Source organism: Aythya ferina (assembly GCF_964211825.1).
Source record: "Aythya ferina genome assembly, chromosome: W".
Taxonomy (NCBI): domain Eukaryota; kingdom Metazoa; phylum Chordata; class Aves; order Anseriformes; family Anatidae; genus Aythya; species Aythya ferina.
The window spans coordinates 15,666,907-15,684,615 of NC_140313.1; positions in this window are offsets into that span (position 1 = coordinate 15,666,907).

The following is a 17,709-nucleotide window of genomic DNA, read 5'->3' on the forward strand; positions in this document are numbered from 1 at the left end:
GAATCCTTAATCCCTCTTTGATTAATCCCAGCAACCATCTATGCATTGTTTCAAACAAATCAGTGAGCCATTAATTGAAAGGATTGATATCATATTGAATCTTTCTCATGTGCTCTTTCAGGAAAGTAATGGATTTGTGAATTGACTCATTATGATCAGAAAGGTTCAAACAGCACATTCCCTCAAAGTCCTCACACTCATGCCCTTGAGCCAAAAGCAAGAAGTCAATAGCAGCTGAATCCTGTAAGAGCGCATGTTGCAGACTATTTTGATCTGGTAACATCTCCTCAAGTATCTCTGTCGTGGCATGGGCTTGCTTCTTGGCCCAGCATACCAATTTTTCTAAGTTGTTAAGTGTGGCCGCAGAGGCCACTCCTGGCACGAAAATTGCCAATGCTGCTCTAGCTGCAGCACCAAGCAATTCAACATTATCATTGTGTTATAAATAGTTCAGTCCCAAAATAGGATTATAATCGAAGTTTACAATTTATTAAAAGAATAGAGGTAAGCAAACAGCGCTGGGTGTGCTGGGAGTCTCCGCTCCACCTAGTCGCACACCCGTTACATCAAGATGCTGATTTTTTATGCTCCTAGACTAATACATATTCATTACTATTTCTAAAAAAAAAACGGAGTTATTATAATTAGTTCCGGAATCTGAACCCTCCTACTGGAGCATGCATATCAGTCTCTGGTGGCCCTCTGGGGGTCTTTCATGCTGAAGGCTCATAGTCTTCCTCTCAGGCTTTTTTTTCTTGTCCTTCTTCTTTGTACTCCTTGTCTGTATGTCAAAAGCTTGCACAGCGTTCCCTGCAAGCTTTGTCTTTTAGCTGTCCTTCAGCTTTTCCCTTCTCCTTAATCTCCTGGCCAGATATCAGGGGCTTGCATAGTGTCCCATTCAGAAGTCATAATAGTTATCAGTTGTTATCAGTTGTTCTGAAACCCCCAGATATCAGAGACTTCAAGGAAAGAACATACAAATACATTTTCTTTCAAGCTCTCTTGTTGTCGACGGAAGGAAGACAGGGACACTCAATATGAGTGATCAGCAAGCTTCATTTTATTGCCCGAATAGCCTAACTTTTATAGTGAACTTAACAGGGGCGGACAGTGTTTCACACAAGATTATTGGTCAAAAGCACTCAAACAGCTACAAGAAAACAACCCCACCTGCAAGAAAACAACCCCCTTGTGATTAGCAGTCACATAGACCTTGTCCTTGAAGCCAGCTACTGGTAACAATATTTTTCTGAATTCCTCAATTGGGCGATGTGGGAACACTGTCATGGGAACTTCTCATAATTGCCCTGGTAGCTTGGTTTGCTCAGCTATAGCAAGCCATGGGATTCTTGCTGTTTCAAAAATCCCTCAACAATTCCCCCCCTTTTTTTTTTTTTTTTTACTTTTTTGAGCAAACCACGCCCAATATAACATTTTTGCAAGTATCCCTTTAACCACATTTATCATAATACCACATGCAATGATGATTGACACCACAGCAAACAGAATCCTTAATCCCACTTTGACTAATCCCAGTAACCATCTATGCATTGTTTCAAACAAATCAGTGAACCATTGATTGAAAGGATTGCTACCATATTGAATCTTCTCATGTGCTCTTTCAGGAAAGTAATGGATTTGTGAATTGACTCATTATGATCAAAAAGGTTTAAACAGTACATTCCCTTAAATTTCTCCAAGTGGCTACTTCAAACAATGACTCCGTACTTGTGAAACATGATTTTGCTCGACCGATCGCAACTAGTCCTGCTAGTTGCTTACAATCGACTCCCCATTTTTCTAAAAAGCACTGTAATAAATCTAGGGCTACTTTGTCCTTCATTTTCCTATGATTTTTTGCTGGCACTAATTTCCTATGATTTCAGTCTGCACTATGGCAATAAGCGCGCTCTCACTAACACAGTACACAGCACACTCGCACACACACAGCACAATTGCACACCCAGAGGCCTCTGGCACATCTCAATCTCAATCATACCACAATCTCATTCACAAGAATATAATTTAGAATGATAAGCAAACAAACAAGTATTGTCTCTCTTTGTGTTCCTCGTGAAGTGACTTGCAACACTTTGTTTTAAAACCTTACCCTTACACAAATACTTCCAACACAAAATACCTGGACATTTAAGAATAACACATACAATTATTAACACTCCAGTTAGTATCCCTCCAGCAGCCAAAAACATACTGTTTGTCGGCAGCTTCAGGAGATCTTTGCTCCTCTGGTGAGCAGCTGAGAGTGGAGTCCCCTCCGAGCAAAAACGCTCAGGGTACACCTAGGGGCGTCCACGCCGCAGCTGATCCCCGCAGCCGAGCAGTGTCTCCTCAAGTCTGCCGGTGGTCATTTGGCAGTGTAATCTGCGTCTCTGCACTCCTGCCCCACAATAGAGCTAAATCGTCATTAGTAATCCGTAGAATGTGGCAACCCCACGGAATGTTATCCAGAAACATAGTTATAATCCCGATCTGGGGACGAATAGTCTTTTTTGCATTGCAAGATAAACCTCTTATACAAAGAATGCCAGAGAGAAGCAGCACAGCCGCCGCTGCCTCCATGGTCAGGTCAGACAGGCTGCAGGGTCCTGATGTCCGCCCCTCTGCTCTGTGCCGACTCGCCACATGGTGAGGGTCGGCTGCCGTTGACCACTGACGCCTCTGGTCTCCCGTAGCAACTCAATCTCGGATGTCCGGCATCACACCGCGATTACTTCAATTTCACGCGATTACTTCAATTTCCCGCGTTTTCCACGGCTCCGTTTCCCACGTCCCTCCGCGATTCCTTTTTCCGCGTCCCTCCGCGATTCCTTTTTGCAGTCTATACCCTGCGTGCTCCTCTTTTCTAAAAAGCACTTGAGCAAATCATATGCCGCTTGTCTCTCCATACCTTTGTTTACATCAGCGCTGTTGCAGCCTTTGCAAGACCTCGGCGACGCGTGGCCGGCGGGACCCTCTATAGGTGCTCCCGGGTGCGGGGATTCAGCGTTTTTGTCCCTTTCACCTCCTGAGCTGCGTTGTAGGACCGGTTCCTGTATTCCGTCAATCCGTGGCTCGCAGGTTCACCCCCAGCAGGGTCCTGTTCGGGCGCCATTTGTTGTCGACGGAAGGAAGACAGGGACACTCAATATGAGTGATCAGCAAGCTTCATTTTATTGCCCGAATAGCCTAACTTTTATAGTGAACTTAACAGGGGCGGACAGTGTTTCACACAAGATTATTGGTCAAAAGCACTCAAACAGCTACAAGAAAACAACCCCACCTGCAAGAAAACAACCCCCTTGTGATTAGCAGTCACATAGACCTTGTCCTTGAAGCCAGCTACTGGTAACAATATTTTTCTGAATTCCTCAATTGGGCGATGTGGGAACACTGTCATGGGAACTTCTCATAATTGCCCTGGTAGCTTGGTTTGCTCAGCTATAGCAAGCCATGGGATTCTTGCTGTTTCAAAAATCCCTCAACACTCTCTATTGACACGAATTGTTAAAACATTCCTCACAATTGCAATCTGGTGCGAGCAATGCCCGTTTATGTCTGGTGATCTCATGCAACTGTGACAAGCTAGAAGCAAATATAGTAAGATTATCTAAGTAACATGGAACTCCAATAGCATTCGCAGGGATACCTTGCCAGGCCCTATCCTCGCAAATCAGAAAAACATCAGGAGGTAAGGCCATAGCTGTATGATTGTTCCAAACGCTATAGTTGTTACCCCGTGTCTCCTCACTATAAGCCCCTAAACCCTGCCTAGCAGTGTCATTGTAATCACAGGTGTTACTTGTATTTCTGTATCCATATGGCCCTTTCCAAGTTCCTGTAGGCAGGAGGCTGAAGGGCAGAGCGCTCCCCCCGCCCATACGAACACCTCCTTAACGACAGCCGTTAGCTAGGTGATAATGGTCTCCACCAGGCACGGTGCTCTCCAGGAAGTCGGTACACACCCAGACCGACTACCCGTTAAAAAATGCCGCAGTTCAGGTCACCGGATGCAAGGAGTGTCTGAGCCTGTTCCTGCCATCGGCGGGAGGCAGAGAAACTGCGTGCGTGAGGTGCGAGCACGTGGATGACCTGGTCCACATGGTGGCGGAGCTCAAGGAGGAGGTGGAGAGGTTGAGGGATATCAGGGAGTGTGAGCGGGAGATAGACTTGTGGAGCTACTCCCTGCAGGGCCTCAAGGAGAGGTATGAAGGTGAGACACCCCAAATGGGGGTGGACCCCCTGCCCTGTCGCAGTCGGGCAGAGGGAGGGGATCTGGGAGTTGAGGAGGAATGGAAACAGGTCCCTGCTCGACATCGCAGGCGATGCCCTCCCCTTCCAGCCCCACCTTCCCAGGTGCCCTTACGCAACAGGTTTGAGACCCTGGAGCTCGAGAGACCGGTGGGTGAGGAAGAGGTAGCAAGTGTTCCCAGGAGGATGCCTAGGGCAAGGAGGTCGACTCCACGCCTCAGGACTGCCTCCACCAAGAAAGACAGAAGGGTTATTGTTGTGGGAGACTCTCTTCTCAGGGGAACAGAGGGCCCTATTTGTCGGCCTGACCCTACCCGTAGGGAAGTCTGCTGCCTCCCTGGGGCCAGGGTCAGGGATGTTGCCAGGAAGCTTCCCAACCTGGTACGCCCCTCTGACTATTACCTTCTTTTGATAGTCCAGGCAGGTAGTGACGACATTGAAGAGAGAAGCCTGAAGGCTATCAAACGAGACTTTAGGGGGCTGGGACGGTTAGTGGATGGAGCGGGAGTGCAGGTGGTGTTTTCATCCATCCCTACGGTGGCAGGGAGGGGTACAGAGAGGACACGGAAAGCCCACCTGTTAAACACATGGCTCAGGGGCTGGTGCCAACACAGAAATCTTGGGTTTTTCGACTATGGGGCACTTTACTCAGCACCCAGCCTGATGGCCGCAGACGGGTCCCTATCTTTTAGGGGAAAAAGGATCCTGGGCCAGGAGCTGGCAGGGCTCATTGAGAGGGCTTTAAACTAGGTAAGAAGGGGGATGGGGCTGAAGCAAGGATTGTTGGGGCTGTGCCAGGGGGAACAATAGCAAGGTCAGGGGATAAGGCAATGGCCCAGCTGAAGTGCATCTACACCAATGCACGCAGCATGGGTAACAAACAGGAGGAGCTAGAAGCCATTGTGCGGCAGGCAGGCTACGACTTGGTTGCCATCATGGAGACGTGGTGGGACCAGTCTCATGACTGGAGTGCTGCAATGCCTGGCTATAAGCTCTTCAGAAGGGACAGGCAGCACAGAAGGGGTTGATATTGTATAAACTCACTTTAGGATAGAATAAATATTGTGGTTAAAAGATAGCAAGGACAAAGTAAATGACATCTTGTTATCTGTTGACCTTCTGTTATGTTTAAGCATCTTGTTATTTGAAAACACCCCGTTATCCTGTTAACCGTTAGTCAGGTTGTGACTTGAGATAACTTGAGTCAACTTTCCAAGTTCCTGTAGCAGGATCTCGGTAATTCACTCTTATTTGTGGTATCACATTTGGTGCTGCTCTATTTATTGTTTGAAAATGAATACTCACAGGAGGGTCTTCTCGGTCACCAGTCAAACATAAATGATTCAAGACAAACAGCGCCTTGGACAACGTCTCATTGATGTCCTTGATTTCTTTTAATCTCGCTAATTGTTCCTTCAAAACCTGATGTGATTGTTCGACAATCGCTTTGCCCGTGGGAGAGTATGGAACACCTGTGATATGCTTTACTCCCCACATTTTCATAAATGTTCTAATCTTTTTGCTGACATATCCTGGGCTACTGTCCGTCTTGATCTGCTATGGCATTCCCATAATGGTAAAACACCCCGTGAGATGTCTGCACACATGGAGTGCTTTTTCTCCCCCCTGCGCCGTTGCCCATATGAATCTTGAAAAGGTATCAATACCCACATGCACATATCTTTTAGTACCAAATTCCGGTACATGCATTACATCCATTTGCCATACCTCAAGTGCCTTAACAACCCGTGGATTAATACCCAAACCTAACCTTGGTCCATGATGACTACAGGAAGGGCACACTCTTACTATTCCTTTCGCCTCTGTCCAAGTAAATCCAAGCATTCTCCAAAGACCCTTTGCATTCTGATGTAAAATTTCGTGCAACACTCGCGCATGTGCAAAATCACTCCCAGGCCCCTTTGTGACTATAGTCACCAACTTGTCTGCTTGTGAATTACCTTCTGTTAACCCAATCAAGAACTGACGACTACGGATATGGATAACACAGTAAGGTGCAGTTCTCCCCTGAATGGCATCTCGCAACTGCAGAAATAATGGCAACAATCTGTCCCTCTTAGTGTGCCATATCAAAGCATCCTCTATCCGTTTTACCACATTGACAACATACAGAGAGCCTGAGACTCTGCACTCCTGCACCGCAATAAAGGTAGTAATATAGCTAAGTCGTCATTAGTAATCCGTCCATTGTGGCAACCCCACTGAATATTATCCAGGAACATTTGTACATCTGTTAAATTGTGTAACACCGTAGTTATATCACCTTTCTGGGAACGAATAGTAGAGTCTGATATTTTCCATCCCAAGTATAGCCATGGCTGTTTCTGTTGAACCTTCTCTGGGGCTATCTTCAACCCTTTTGCTTCCAAAGTATCCTGAATAAACTTTAAATCTGAATCATGGAAGCATTCTGGCCTACCAAACCGAATGTTATCCATATAATGGTAAATAATTACATCACACCATGCTGTCCGAATTGGTTCTAATGCCCAGGCCACATATAGTTGACATAATGTAGGGGAATTCTTCATCCCTTGCGGAAGCACTAGCCATTCATAGCACTTTGCTGGGGACTGTTTGTTAATGGAGGGTACCGTAAAAGCAAATCTCTGACTGTCCTGTACAGCCTGTGCCACCACATCTGGTTGCCTGGACTGATCAGCTCTTTGTACCCTTTCCAACATGTCCTCTACCGGTGCAGTTCTCAGCAGTGTAACTAAGATGTTTTGAGTTTTTGGGTTTGCATCATCAAATGCAAGCATTTTAAACACACTGCTTTTAGACTCTGCTGTTAGATCAGGATGATCAGGAATTGCTGCCCACAACCAATCGATAAATTTAGCATATGGTTCCCCAGGGGCCTGTTCTACAGATGCAAATGGAGGTGCTTTCTTTTCCCCTGGGAGACTAAGAAGAGCCCTCAGTGCGAGCTGTGCAGCTGTTTGGTGAATAATCGCAGGGAACTGCAACTGAATCTGGGTATTGAGATAAGGACACGTCCCCTTTAACATCTCTGCAGTAATCCCATGCAGAGGGTCCCCCGGTTGACGCAGTTGACCCGCTTCCCCCTGTGCTAACTGCAACCATTCCCTTTCAAACAATAACAATGGGGAAGGAGTTAACAATAAGTGTGCCAAGTTTCGACAGTCAAGTGGACACATTAGTTCTGCCTGGAAAATCCATTGGATTATCTGTCGAGCCGCCTGGGATTGTAAACCGTAGTCCATAACCGTTTTTCGAGCTTGTTGTAAAAGCTTGCAGTCATGCGGCTGCCACAACTTGGTGCCTTGCACAGGGTTGATAATAATAGGGCAGGCCAAGGATGTAGCATGCCAATGCCCTTCTATGATGGCGTCACGTATGACATCGGAACACCTGTCCCTCCTTGGTGCTGACGGTGTTGTAGCAACGGATAATGAAGGAGTTGGCTCCAGTGGGGCAGATGAGAGAGGAAGCTCCTCCGAATCCGTAATTTTTAAGTTCTCCAATTTCTCTAGCAGTTCTTGGAACAACTCCTCCAGTGAAGGTCGATTTCCGCAAGCTGCTGCTGCACCTCTCATTGGCGAAGCATCCCAAGTGGATTTATTGCTGCCTGGCAGCGGCACAGGTGCAGGCAGCGCAGCTTCATCAAGATTTTCTGGCACGGGGGGTGGGGAGGGCAGCCCCCACTCCCCATCAGCACTCTGCTCGGATAGTCCCTTAGTTATTTCTGCTGCTGATTCCTTTATTGAAGAGGTCATACCCCGAACCGGGGTGGGTGCAAGAACCGACGAAAAAGATCGTGCCAACCGCATTCCTGAGGTCTCAGGTTTTGTACTTGGTGTTCTGTCAGTCCCAGACGGTACTGACAAAGCTTGCGCCACCACCATAGCCAGCTGCTGTTCGGTTTTCATACCACACAGAACATTAATCACTGTGCACCACGTCCAACTTACATCTAGCTTTCCACTGGAGATGGCTTTATCCCATAAACAATCTCCTACGTGCTGCCACTCATCTGGGCAAAACATTAGTGGGATTTCCTTCAGAAAACCCTCCTTCTGAGCCCAGTGCACCAAGGGTTTGATCTTTTTTACATTGGAAGATACACCTGTCTTAGAATACTAGAGAGAAGCTGGACAGCCACTTCCTCCTCCATGGTTACGTCAGACGTGCTGCAGGGTCGTAATCTCCACCCCTCTGCTATGTGCCAACTCGCCACACGGTGGCGGTCGTCTGCCGTTTTCACTGACGCCTCCGATCTCCCGTAGCAACTCGACTCCGGATGTCCCGCGTCTCACCGCGATACGTCACTTCTCCGCGTCTCACCGCGATTCCTCTGTCTCTGCGTCTCACCGCGATTCCTCTCTTTCCGCGTCTCACCGCGTCTGTCCAGGTCTGTACTCCGAGTCTGTCAGCGTCCCGCGTATTACCGCATCTCTGTTCCTAGGCTCTCTGTGTCTCTCAGCGTCTCTCAGGTCTCTCAGATCTCAGCCTGTTCGGGCGCCATTTATTGCAGGAAGAATGGCCGAAAACACGACAGACACTAGCGTGGTCAGATCATGCTCTCCCTTCATTATCCGAATAGCCTAACTTTTATAGTGAACTTAACAGGGGTGGATAGTGTCTCACACAAGATTATTGGTCAAAAGCACTCAGACAACTGCAAGAAAACAATCCCCTTGTGATTAGCAGTCACATAGATCCTGTCCTTGAAGCCAGCTGCTGGCAACGATATTTTTTAAATTCCTCAATTGGGCGAAGATTTTCTGGTGCGGGAGGCAAAGAGGGCAATTCGCAGGCCGCATCTGCACCGTGCTCGGATAGTCCCTTAGTTATGGCTGCCGCTGATTCCTTTATTGAAGAGGTCATACTCCGAACCGGGGTGGGTGCAGGAACCGATGGAAACAATTGTGGTCCTGAGGTGTCGGATTTTGTAGTTGATGTTTTGTCGGCCCTGGACGGTACTGACAAAGCTTGCGTCACCGCCATTACCACCTGGCGTTCGGCCTTCAGACCGCACAGCGCATCAATCACCGAACGCCAGGTTGTACATAGATCTTTATCGAACTTTCCACTTGTGGTGGTTGTCTGCCATAAACGATCTCCTATGAGCTGCCACTCATCTGGGCTAAAGGTTTGAGGGATTTCCTTTAGAAAACCCTCCTTCTGGTCCCATTGTACCAAGGATTTGATCTTTTTCGCATTGCAAGATACGCCTCTCATAGTGAGAATGCTAGAGAGAAGCTGCACAGCCGCCTCCGTCTCCATGGTTACGTCAGACGGGCTGCAGGGTCGTGATCTCCGCCCTGCTGCTATGCCAATTCGCCACACGGTGGCGGTCGTCTGCCATTGTTCAGTTACGCCTCTGGTCTCCCGTAGCAACTCGATCCCGGATGTCCCGCGTCGCACCGCGATGACGTCAATTTCCCGCGTCCCACCGCGATTCCTTTATTTCCCGCGTCTAGCCGCGATCTCTCCCCGCGTGTAACCGCGATTTTACCCCGCGTCTCCCCGCAACTCCCGCGTCTCCCCGCGACTCCCGCGTCTCCCCGCGACTCTCGGGTCTCTCGGGTCTCTGAAATCTCTCTGTTCCTCTCAGCATCTGTCAGTTCTCTCAGCGTCTCTCCATCTGTCAGCCTGTCCGGGTCTCAGCCTGTTCGGGCGCCATATGTTGCAGGAAACACGGCCGAAAGCATGACAGACACCAGTATGGTCAGATCACGCTCCCTTTTATTGCCCGAATAGCCTAACTTTTATAGTGAACTTAACAGGGGTGGATAGTGTCTCACACAAGATCATTGGTCAAAAGCACTCAGACAAACAACTGCACGAAAACAACCCCACCTGCAAGAAAACAACCCCCTTGTGATTAGCAGTCACATAGACCTTGTCCTTGAAGCCAGCTGCTGGTAACAATATTTTTCTGAATTCCTCAATTGGGCGATGTGGGAACACTGTCATAGGAACTTCTCATAGTTGCCCTGGTAGCTTGGTTTGCTCAGCTGCAGCAAGCCATGGGATTCTTGCTGTTTCAAAAATCCTTCAACACCCAGCTGCTGTGTGCCCCAGCATTTTTTTTCCCTGACTTAAATATGCTCTCACAGAGGCGCAAAACAACATCACTTATTGGCTCGGCTCTGGTCAGCACCAGGGCCCTTACCAAACATGGGGCAGCTTCTAGATCCTTCTCACAGAAGCCACCCCTATGGCCCCCTGCTACCAAAACCTTGCCACTTAAACCCACTACATAGGCAGGTGAACTCCACCACCCCCGCTGTCTCATTCCCCCTCCTCAGAAGAGGAGGTGAAGAAAGAAAGGAAAGAACGAACTCACAGGTTGAGATAAGGATAATTTAATTAAAGGGAAAAATAATTATTAAGGGAAAATTATTATTAATTAAATAATTTAACTAAAGGGAAAAGGAAAAAACATAACAAAACAACAAACACAAAACAAACAAGCAAAGACTGTGTGGAAGTGCAGAGGAAATAATTTGTTCTCTACTTCCCACCAACGAGCGATGATTTGACCACGTCCTGGGAAGCAAGGCCTTGACGCATGTAGCCATTGTTCATGAGGACAGATGTTTTCGCAACGAGAACCCACCCCTCCCCTCTTTTTTGTTTTTCCACCTTTTATTGCTGAGTGTGACATCATATGGTATGGAATATCCCTTTGGTTGGTTTAGGTCAGCTGCCCTGGTGATGTTCCTTCCTCACCTCTTGCCCACCCCCAGCCTGCTGGCTCTGGGGGGGTTGAAGGGAATCCTTATGCGGTGCCAGTATTGCTCAGCAGCAGACACAACACTGGTGTGATTTCAGTGCTGTTCTATCTAAAAGTACAGAGCCCAGCACTGTCTGGGCTGCTGCAGGGAAAGTTAACTCCATCCGAGCCAGACCCAGTAGAACAACCTATCTGACGCTTCACAGATAATACATTTTACACCATGCCAACCTTGTAAAATGCAGACAACAACCAGACAGAACCTAGTGCAATTAGGTAAAAATCATGGTGTCAAGTCAGATAAGGGTAGAAACATTATCACCTCACAGAGTAAAATGTCACAAGAAACTTGAAAAATAACAGGCTGGTACTTAAAGCCATGCATTGTCTGTGAAGCATCAGATATGGCGTTAATAGAATATTAATTGTTTCGCTGTATAAATATGAGATAGTTTGTCACTTCGAACATGCACGATAGGCGGAAGGATCCCCCGTGCATCCAGCGCTGCAATAAAGAATATACCACTTAAAGAAATTTCGGCTTTGATCTTTAAATCAATTTGGCAACCCAGATGGGACAACTTCTCTGCCGGTCTGCAGGACCCGCTGGGGACAGGACTCCCTAGGGTACCCCCGGGATTTCCCGGAGGGACTCCTCGACTCACCGGATCACTGCGGAGGTAGACAAGGACCCCATCATTGTAAGTGAGTATATTCTTTATTCTGGTTTGGTTTTCTGGTAGACCGGTCATCTGGAACTGTCTGTTAAGTCGGAAGGTGATCTTCTGCGAGGCAGTGTTTGGTATATACTTTATGGTTAGCACCATAAGTATATGTTTGGGGACCTTAAGGTCCATCTGGAATTGTATCTGGAACTGTCTGTAAGTCGGAAGGTGATCTTCTGCAAGGCAGTATTTGGTATATACTTTGTGGTTAGCACCATAAGTATATTTGGGGACCTTAAGGAAGGAGCTCGCTTTAAGGTCCATCTGGAATTGTGTTGCCTATTTTGGTTTTCTGACTCATGGATTGTGGTATTTAACTCTGGTTATTGTTACTGCGATTTTGGCTATTTTCTTGGTGATAATAGTAGTTTCGTGGCATTGTTATAAGAAAGATATCGTTACAGTGTTACATATTTCGGTTTTCTGACCTATCACATGTGGAATTTGACTGATTATTGTTATTGTGACTGTGAGGAATGTTTTAACAATTCGTGTCCATAAAGAACAATTCTGTTTGAAATGTTTGAATCCTGTCTGCCTCTGGGCCCTGCACTGGCAATTCAATTCTTGAACCACAGCTGCAGTGTGTCCCAGTCTCCCCCTCATTCCTCATTCTAGCCAATTTATCACTTCTTAAATTTATGAACCTGTTTGCTTTTGTTATTCCGGACTTCTATTTCTAACACTGCTATAGATGTGTCTGTGAATGGCTGGGGAAGAATGTTTTAATTACCCGTGTGTCTGGGAGTTTCAGAACAACTGATAACAACTAGTGACTGTTATGGGATACTATGTGGATCTTTGGTATCTGGTTAGGGGGGGGCCGAGAAAGAAGCTGAAAGGCGGCTGGGAGACAAGATTTGAAGAAGGTGTTTTGAAGAAGGTGTTCCGTAAACTTGGGATGGTGCCCAGTAAGTACAAAGGGGAAGAGGAAGACTGCGAGCCTTCAGCATGGAAGACCCCTAGAGACCCCCAGAAGAGACCCCAGAGGAGACTGCGCATGCTCCAGTAGGAGGGACTGCACCCCGGAAGCTAATTTTAATAATCTATTTTTTTTAGAAGTAGTAATGAATATGTATTAGTCTAGGAGCATAAAAATCAGTTGCTTGATGTAATTGGTGTGCATCCTGGTGGAGCGGAGACTCCCGGTGCACCCAGCGCTGTTTGCTTACCTCTATTCCTTTATATCCTTTAATAAATCCTATTTTTCATTTAATTCTAATTTGAATCCTGAGCCATTTATAACAGTGACTTTGGCAATATCTCCTGGTAATAATAGTAGTTTTGTGACATCGCTATTGAAAGATACCTGCGTGCCCGCATTTTTGTAAGTGATACATGTATTCTGAAAGTGTAAACTGGAAAATGGGGGAGCGAGTAAGCAGTGAAATTCCTAAGAAAAGTACGCTGGGTTGTATTATGAGTCATTGGAAGGATATAGGGGAGGCTCCGGGTGGAAGTGAAAATAAGAAAACTCTGATAAAATATTGTAATCAATGGTGGCTGCTTTATAAGCTGGAATGTGGAAAAAAAGTGGCCTTTTAATGGAGCTTTAAACTATAATACTTTGCTGCAGTCAATGTTGTTTTTGAGAAGGAAAATAGGATGGAATGTTGTATACTGATGTTGTTTCAGCATCTTGGAGGGAAAAGGTATGGAATTAAGTTGGTCCCTGACTGCGCCTTTGATGTTGGCATTAGAAAAGTACAGGCTGGAGAAAGATAAAGGAAGTGTTAAAAGGGTTATTGAAAGTGTTAAAGGTGACTGAAGTTGAATGAGCAGGGAAAGAGGATGTAGGAATGTTAACAGTTCTGCCTCAGCTCGGGGCTGAGACCTTAAAATCTTGGGTGTTAGCCCTCTGGGGCAAAGGGATCATGATGGGTCCCAGAGAGTTGTCACAGAAACAGAAAAGCAGTTAACTCTTAAAACAACCTGAGTTCATGTGTGAGCTCAGATTGCCGATGGGATCGCTCAGGGAACTGTGGACAATTGCATTTCCCTGACCGACCCCCACTAAGACCCAAATCATCCTGAAAATTAGGAACGGTTAAGTAAATACTAAAATCTGGACGAATTGGGAATTGAGAATATGCTTCCAACAAGGTCTAAAAGAAACCCCTGTGGAATTTTTGGACCAACTCTGAAATGTAATGGGGAAGAAAGGAAAAAAAAAGAAAAAAAAGAAAAAAAAAAAAACAAAAACGGTTTGGACCTGGCTTCAGAAAGGACCTGGACTATAAGTCTCCTTAATTTTCTGGGTTTAAATGGATATCGAGTCTCTCAACAGAAAGTCCAGCTGGTTCAACAACACGTGACCTACTTGGGATTTGGAATTTCGGGAGGTCAGCGAGAACTAGGAACTGAAGTCATTTGCCGGACTCCAGAACCCCAAACGGTAAAGGAGCTATGAACCTATTTAGGAATGACAGGTTGGTGTTGCCTTTGGATTTATAATTATGGACTAATGGTAAAGCCTCTATATGAATTGATAAAGAGTAATCAGTCAAAGTTAGTCTGGACTGGAGAAGCACGAAATGCCTTTAAACAACTTAAACGAGAATTGATGCAAGCTCCGGCTTTGGGATTACCGGATCTCTCAAAACCCTTTTGGTTGTTTTCTCATGAGAGACAAGGGATAGCTTTGGGAGTACTAGCACAAAGATTGGGTCCCTATAAACGAGCAGTAGCTTACTTCTCTAAACAATTAGATGAAGTAAGTAAAGGATGGCCCGGATGCCTTCGAGCTGTTGCAGCTGTTGTTATCAATATACAAGAAGCTCGGAAGCTTACAATGGGACAGAAAATGACAGTGTTAGTCTCCCATACAGTCTCAACAGTTTTGGAACAAAAAGGAAACTGTTGGCTTTCCTTCAGCCAATTCAGTCTTTTCCTATCAACCAATCCACCCCTTTAAGCCTGGGGAATATATATATATAAAGACTTTTTCAGGACAACCCCTAGAGGAAAAATGGAATGGACTGTATCAAGTGTTGCTGACAACTTACACTGCTATCAAGATTAGAGAACAAGCCGCTTGGATCCGTTACTCCCAAGTGAAGAAGGCTCCAGGAGCTCCTTGGAAAGTAACACCAGGTGACGATGAACTGAAACTAAAGCTTAGTCGAACAAAATGAGGACATTATGGTCGGGAGTATTTGGTAATACGGTTGGCAGAAAATTTGTTCATAGAATTGTTTTGTTTTTATGGCTTATAGTTGTAATTGTGATTCAAGAAGGTGCCTCTGTGATAATAGAGAATGGTGAGTGGCCTTGAACTAAAGCCGTAACAACAGAGGATAAGAACTTTAATGGAAAGTTAGCAGTTATGGTCATCTGGCGAACAAATGGTAACTATTTATGTAAACCATCAGAATGGCAAAAATTAGGAGAAGAGTGGACACAAGATAATGTATCCTTAGCTCTTAGTTGTATGCAAGCACAGTTATGGTTACAGGCAACGGCTGCCTTGATCATTAGGGAAGGAAGTGAAGGCATTTTTCCAGCTGAAGTCCGAAAGGCAGTTTGGGACAATGCCAATGATTTTGAGAAGTTCCAGTCCTTGTGGACCCTGATAAATTGTACTTATGCTCATTGTTAACATGGCTACTGCCTTTGTGCTTACTATACGGATGGAGAATGGGAAATGGCAGTCTGTAAATCTAGAATCATGTGTTACCGGGGAACAACAAGGATTTATTTGTGAAAGCAATACAATTGAGGCTCAGGATGTATGTTTTGACACGGAGCAAGGTATCTGTCACTTTGAAATTCATCCAAATACTAGTCAAAAGACTGCGCTTGTATATGTTGGTCAAGGGTGCGTGTGTTTAAGAACTGCTTGTGCTTTTGTAGAAATAGATAAGGAGAATATAACTCTCCATAGCAAAAATCATTCTAATTTCTGTATTTGTAACTTTGTTAGAATCGTCGGGTGTGATATTCTATATTTGGCACCAGTGGCATCCCACCAGCTGATCAAGTCTAACAACACAATGTATCACAAGTTATTACCTACACCTATTGGGATGAACCTCACACTAGTGAAGCAACTAGTTAAACACCAAGACCTGATTAAAATTTTAAAAGGTATTCAGGAAAATGGAGAGAAGACTCTAATTACTGTCCATCATGATACAAAGGAAATAAGCAGAGTTTTGCAAAGAGTAAAACGAGACACAAGTCACAACTGGTGGGATACACTCTTTGGATGGTCACCAACTGCAACTGGGATTTTGAACACGTTGAGTCACCCAATTATTGTTTAATTGATATTAGTTGGTATAAGTTTAATATTGTCTTTTGTATTACTTGTTTGGAATTGGAAATTGTTACAACGAATGTCCATGTTAGCCTCCTTGACAAATGTGCATGGCAAGGTATTGAGGGGTACATATCATAAAGACTGGGAAGAAAATTTTTGTATTAAGTAAAAGAATTTACTAGATTTTCCAGAAAAGGGGGGAGTGATATTGTATAGACTCACTTTAGGATAGAATAAATCTTGTGGTTAAAAATTAATGCCAGTATTGCTCAGCAGTAGACACAACACTGGTGTGATTTCAGTGCTGTTCTATCTAAAAGTACAGAGCCCAGCACTGTCTGGGCTGCTGCAGGGAAAGTTAACTCCATCCGAGCCAGACCCAGTAGAACAACCTATCTGAGGCTTCACAGATAATACATTTTACACCATGCCAACCTTGTAAAATGCAGACAACAACCAGACAGAACCTAGTGCAATTAGGCAAAAATCATGGTGTCAAGTCAGATAAAGGTAGAAACATTATCACCTCACAGAGTAAAATGTCACAAGAAACTTGAAAAATAACAGGCTGGCAACTTAAAGCCATGCATTGTTTGTGAAGCATCAGATATGTTCTGAACCTGGACTACCCAGTGAATGGGGAAATGGGAGGGTCCCGGTCATCGAGAAATAAAGTATATAAACCATACTGTGAGACTAGTATGTGCTCTCCTGCTTGTGGGATGCCTGCCATTGCAATCGCGAATAAATTACTACTTCACTGAGATCCTTGCCTGAGCCTAAGTTATTGGCTACAGAGTGTTTCTCACAATTTGGGGGCTTGTCCGGGATCCAGTCACCTACCGGGGAGCCCCGCTGCTGCAGCAGCAGGAAGGCATGCCCCTCTGATTTCAGCAGTTCTGTGGAGAGCTGGCAGAGGGCCCGAAACTGATTAAAGAGGCAGGATCCGTGAAGTAGTGGGGAAAGGAAGAATGTAGGCACTCCGGGTTTTAAGAATTGATCTGGTAACTCTGTGCACAGACCAAGGTAAGAAATATTAAGTATTGCCTTGGGGGTCAGGTGAGACTCTGTTTGACGTGTGATTGAGATGTACTTTTATATGAAGCAAGTGTGTAGTCCTGATCCCCGGTTCCATAGCTCCGTGAGGGGCGCGGCCGGAGGTGGACAAAGCGTGAGATAACAGTTTGATGAAACTTCAGGCTTTAAATTTATATGTAAACAATAAGATTCCTTTTTCAGAGAAGGGTACAGGTTATGCTCCTGTGATATATGGAGTAATAATTCATGTCAAGAAGATGGTTGATATTAATAAAGAAGGGGGAGAAGTAGGAGTGTGGCCATGGGGGTCGGCAAGTCCCATGGTTGATGATAACATCAGACTCTTAATTATGAGACCATCAGGAATGTAAAAGAGTTTAGAGGGAACAAAGAAGGGTGATTCAGGAGACTCCATGTAGTCTCAGGGTTGCTTGTTCTGCAGCTGTTAAGGCATAGAAGTTTCTGGGTGTTTGCTGTTGCTGTTATATGCAAAGTTGTTTGACCAATGAAAAGTTGTTTTTGAAAAGGACTGCTGTGGGGCGAAGGGTATAAGACGGGAGCCTGTCCTCAAGATGAAAAAAAAGAAAGCAACCCGATGTGATGAAGTTGTGTCATCAATAAAGAAGCAGAAAGAAGGAATGAAAAGGAACAGGCTAGCAGAACGGAGACCAGGACTGTTATAAATGGTCGTGACAAATTAGACGAACCAA